Raw genomic sequence first — 6,000 nt, forward strand, 5'->3', positions numbered from 1 at the left:
GGGCTGTCTATTCTGTTCCACTAATTGACTTGTCTATTCTTTTACCAATACCACACTGTCTTGATTACTATAGCTTTATAGTAGGTCTTGAAGTCAGGTGGTATCATTCCTCCAACTATGTTCTTCTCCTTTAACATCATGTTGGCTATCTTGATCTGTTGCTTTTCCATGTAAACTTTAGATTCAATTTGTTGATACCCACAAAATAACTTGCTAGGATTTTTAATGGATAACATTAAAACTACAGATCAGTTTGGGAAGAACTGACAACAATATTGAGTCTCCCTATTCATGAACATGGAATATCTCTCTATTATTTGGTTATTTTTTTCTTTCTTTCTTTCTTTTTTTTTTTGAGACAGATTCTCAATCTGTCACCCAGGCTGGAGTGCAGTGGCGCAATCTCGGCTCACTGCAACCTCTGCCTCCCAGGTCCAAGTGATTCTCCTGCTTCAGCCTCTTGAGTAGCTGAGACTACAAACACATGCCACCAAGCCCAGCTAGTTTTTGTATTTTTAGTAGAGACGGCATTTCACCATGTTGACCAGGCTGGTCTTGAACTCCTGGCCTCAGATGATCCACCTTCCTCAGCCTCTCAAGGTGCTGGGATTACAGGTGTGAGCCACTATGCCTGGCCGTTCTTTAATTTCTTTCATCCGAGTTTTGTAATTTTCTTCATATAGATCTTGTACATATTTTGTGAGATTTGTACCTGAGTATTTCATTTTCAGGGTGCTAAATTTCAAATTTCATTTGTTTATTGCTGGTATATTGGAAAGCAGTTGATTTGGGGTATTAACTTTATATCCTGCAACCTTGTTATAATTGCTTATTATGCCCAGGAAGCTTTTTTTCTATCCTTTTTGATTTTCTATAGAGACAATCATGTCTTTTGCAAACAAAAACAGTTTTATTTCTTCCTTCCCAAGGTTTATACCTTTAATTTCATTTTCTTGTATTGCATTAGCTAGAACTTCCAGCATGATGCTGAAAAGCAGTGGTGATAGAGACATCCTTGACTTATTCCCAGTCTTAGCAGGAAAGCTTCAAATTTCTCACCATTAAATACGACAGCTGTAGGGTTTTTGCAGATATTCTTTATTAAGGAAGTTCCTCTCTATTTCTAGTTTACTGAGTTTTAAAAATCCATGAATAGGTGGTAAATTTTGTCAAATGGTTTTTCTGCATCTATTGATATGACCACATAATTTTTTAACCTGTTAATGTGATGGATTACATTTGATTGATTTTTGAATGTTGAATCAGCCTTGCATACCTGGGATAAATGCCACTTGGTTGTGGTATATACTTCTTTTTATACATTGTTGGATTTATTTGCCAGTATGGTTTAGGGTTTTTGTATCTCTGTTCATGAGCAATATTGGTCTGTAGTTTTCTTTTCTTGCAATGTCTTTGGATTGGTAGTAGGGTAATGCTGGCCTCATGGAATGATTTAGGAAGTATTCTTACTGTTTCTGTCTTCTGAAAGAGACTGTAGATAACTGTTATAACTTGTCCTTTGAATGATTGGTGGGATTCACAGGTGAACCCATCTGGATCTAGTGCTCTCTGTTTTAGAGGGTTCTTATTTATTTATTTAATTTCCATAATAGATATAGGCCTATCAGGTTATCTGTTTCTTCTTATGTGAGTTTTGGCAGAGTATTTCTCAAGGAATGCGTTCATTTCCTCTAGATTATTAAATTTGTAAGTATAGAGTTGTTATAGCATTCCATTTTTGTTCTTTTCATTTTCATGGGACCAGTAGTGATGGCTTCTATTTCATTTCTGACGTTAGTAATTTGCGTCTTCTTTCTTAGTTAACCAGGCTAGAGGTTTACCAATTCTATTGATTTTTTTTTTTTTTTTTTTTTTTTTTGAAAGAACGAGCTTTTGGAGTTAGGTATTTCCCTTCCTCCATGTAGAAGGCTAGAGCTGGCTGAAAATGGGTATTTGCTTTTCCCCAGGTTAGTTAGGCTCTGATAAAACCCCAGCAGGTTAAGCTCTGGTCAAACAGTTTCTCCTGAGGGCAGACCTTATTAAGAAGAATATAATGCTCTAGTATATATCAAAACGGTTCCCTTTCCCCTTTCCTTGCCAGAAGCAGGAGGGAATTTTTCTCCAATATTCACTATGAGGACCTGATAGAGGTTCTGCAGATAAAACTCTCCAAATAGTTCCCTCCTACTCCCATGACCGGGTCTTCCTGGAATTTTTAACTCTCAGATTTGTCCACATTAAGCCTCCAGCAATTTTTTGATTACACTTTAGGTTTTTCTATGCTGGCACTGGTTCCCATGAGGTTTCAGTGAATGGGTTTCTCTTCCAGTAAGTTTTGAATCCCTGAATTTGCCTATCTTTCCAATTCAGGGGGGAAAAGGAGTGCCCTGTATCTCACTTCTTGTACAGATGTAAGAAGAGTCATTGATTTTCAAACAAGTCGTCGGTTTTGAAAGCAGTTTGTTCAGTTTGTTTTGTTTTTTTTTTTTTTTACCTGTTGGGATAGAGTGGCAACTTCTAAGCTTCTTACATGCCTGACTAGAAACTGAAAGTCTCCTTTATTTTTGAAAGATATTTTTGCTGGAGACAGAATTCTGGAAGGCCATATTTTTCTTTTAGCACTTTAAAGATGTTTTTCTATTGTTATGCGAAAGATTCTCCCCGGGGCCTGAAAGCTTGAAGGGATGAGTAACTCCCACCTTCTCAGGCCCAGTCCCAAGGCGCAAGGCTACTTGCTCCAGCAGCGTGCGTCAGCAAGATAGCAGAAGCAGGAAGAGAGCCCACCAGAAGACACCTACCCCAGCCGGAAGACACGTACCCTGAAGATCAAGAAAGAGGCCATCCGGGTACTACGTAGCAGTCACGTCAGACTGGGACACTTCCTGTTTACAGAGGACTATAAAATGCCTGCCCCGTCTTCATTTGGGGCTGACGCCATTTTAGGCCTCAGCCAGCCCGCATGCAGGGGCTCATTAAAACAGCGTGTTGCTCCCCACCGCCTGGTGTTGTCTGTTGGTGCGCTCTCGAGGTTTGAACAGATACAAGAATCTTTCATTATGACCTCTATTATTTCTGACAAGAAGTCCATTGTTATTATTATCATTGTCTACCCTATATGTAATGCACCATTTTTCTTTGACTTAAGATTTTTCTTATCTTTAGTTTTCCCAATTTTACTGTGGTATATCTAGGTGTAGTTTTCTTTGTATGTATCCTGTTTAGTCCCACAGAGATCCTTAGACTTGTGTGTTAGTGTTTTTACTTAAATTTAGATTTTGGGGAGGCTATTAATACTTTACATATTTTTCTGTTTCATTTTCTCTTTTTTTCTTCTAGGAATCCAATCACATATATATTAGATTTCTTAACATTGTTTCACATTGAGTTCTGTTTGAAGTTTTAACTTTTTTCTAGGTTTCAATTTGATTAATTTCTATTGACCTATTTTCAAGTTCACTGATGCTTTCTTCTGGAGTCTCCAGTCTGCCATCTAATACAGTGTTCATTTCAGATATTGAATTGTCCAGTTTCCAAATCATTGATTCTTTTTTCTTTTTTATTTCTCATCTGATATTTCTCATTACAGTGGAAATATACATAATATATCCATCTTTTTCCTGTAAAAAGTTTACTTAAACTTCTGCTCAACTAACTCAAATATCTGAGCCATCTGTTAGTTTGCTTCTTTTGATTGGCTTTTTTCTTTGATTATGAGTCACATTTTTCTGCTCCTTTTCATCCTACTTTTGACCTCAAAAAAGCCAAACTCCGTAAAATATTTAAAGAGGTTTCTTCTGAGTCTCATATTTGAGTGCCCATGTCCTGTGGCACAGCCTCAGGAGGTCCTAAGAACATGTGCCCAGGGTGGTTGGGTTATAGCTTGGTTTTATACATTTTAGGGAGACAGAAGTTACAGGCAAAGACACACATCGGTATATGTAAAGTATATATTGGTTCAGCCTGGAAAGGCAGGGCATCTTGAAGTGAAGAAGGGTGGGGGTAGCTGGATTCAAAGATTTCCTGATTGGTGATTGGTTGAAAAAGTTAAGCTTTGGCTGAAGAGTTGAAGTCAGAATAAAGAAATGCTTGAGTTAAGATAAGGGGGAGTTGCAGAAGCCAAGGTTCTTGTTATGTAGGTGAAGCCTCCAAGTAACAGGCTTCAGAGAGAATAGATGGTAAGTGCCTATAGGACCTTAAAAGGTGTCAGACTCTCTGAAAAAGACCTAGTAAGGAAAAGAGATTCTCTACAGAATGAACATTTCCCCTACAAAAGATGGCTTTGCAGGGGCTTTTCAAAATAGGTTAAAGAAAATGTATTTTGGGGTAAAATACTTTGGTTTCCTTCAGGGTCTACTGTCATGGGATGCTATACCAGAGTCAGGTTGGAGTGGGTATCGTTGCTACAAAGAGTGTGTTTTGTTTGTCTTATGATCTCCATTGTAATGTTAATGCTGATCCGTTGTGCCTTAATTCCAAAGGGAGAAGGGTATAATGGGCCACGTCTGATCTCCACTTGCTGTCATGGCCTAAACTAGTTTTTCAGGTTTCTTTGGATCCCCTTGGCCAAGAGAGGGGTCCCTTCAGTTGGTTGAGGGGCACATAGAATTTTATGTTTGGTTTACACTATTAATTTTTGACCATACAATAAACATTATAGGCGATACATCATAGAAGCTCTGGATTCTATTATTTTCCTTTAAAGAGTGTTTCCTTTTTTCTGGAAGGCAAATAAATAAGTGGCAGTCATTACTTTGGTCTGGGAGAGGCTTGCTTTAAGGTTTTCAAAGGGCAATTTCCTTCCCATTTTTCCCTTAGTCCTAGAGTGTGGTCCTTAGTCCTGGAACACGGTCCTTATACATAAGGCATGGCTCCTTTGGCTTCAGTTGAAGGGATAACGTTTCAAAAATGGAACTTCAAGTTCTATCCCTCCTGAACTGGGCAGCTGATTAAATCTGTGCTTGGTTCTTTCAGACTTCTAGGTGCTGCTTTTCACTGAGATTTTTAGAGTCTTTACTCATACATAAGCAGTTTAGGAGTTAGCCAAGGTTTTGAAGAGGAATTGGTATGCAGATTTGGGGATACTTCCTTCCACCCCATGACTCTCTCCTTTCTTCCCCACTTTCAGCTTCTATGGTTTCTCTTAACCCAGGCCTCTGGTTCAGCAGCCTCTTTAGATTGTCACTTTCTGCTTGAGCTTATTCCTGCATGCGATACACACTGGATAGTGTCTCTCGGGGAAACATCATTTAAACATACATCTCATCTAATGTTTCCTTGTTTTAGGTGTCATGTCCTCTTAAGTCTTAGCTTGTTTCGGGTTGTTCTTAAATGTTCATTCAAATGGCTGTTTTTATATTTTGTCCAGAGTGTAATTATTGTCAGGAGAAAACAGAGTCTGTTGCAAGCTATTCTGCCATTACTGGAGTACTCAGACTTTTACTTTAACTTAAAAAATAATTATAGACTCACAGGAGTCTATAGGAAATTGCAAAACTAGAACACAGACTCCAATATACCCTTTTCCCAGTTGTCCTTAATGGTGCTAACGCTAGTACAGTATCAAAACAAGGGAATTGACATTGGTGCAATGCTGTTAACTAGACTACAGACCTTATTCCATTTTCACAGGCATTTATTTGTGTATATGTAGAGGGTGTATGCAGTTCTGTGCAATTTGATTCCACACACAAATTTGTGTAATCACTGATTATGCAAAGAAGCTCTCTTGTGCTGCCCCTTTCGTACAACCGACTCACATAACTACTCACTATTCAAGTAGTTTGCACAACCCATTCCATCTCTGTCTGCTGGAAAGCACTAACAAGTTCTCCATTTCTTTATCTTTGTCATTTTTAAATGTTACATAAAAGAAATCATATAGTATGAAGATTTTGAGATTGACTTTATATATAAAATACGATGCTCTGGAGATCCATTCTGGTTGGTGCATATACCAACAGTTCATTCCTTTCTTTCTCTTCTCTTTTTGAATTTTTTTTG

This window comes from Pongo abelii, chromosome 15 (genome assembly GCF_028885655.2).
Source record: "Pongo abelii isolate AG06213 chromosome 15, NHGRI_mPonAbe1-v2.0_pri, whole genome shotgun sequence".
Taxonomy (NCBI): Eukaryota; Metazoa; Chordata; class Mammalia; order Primates; family Hominidae; genus Pongo; species Pongo abelii.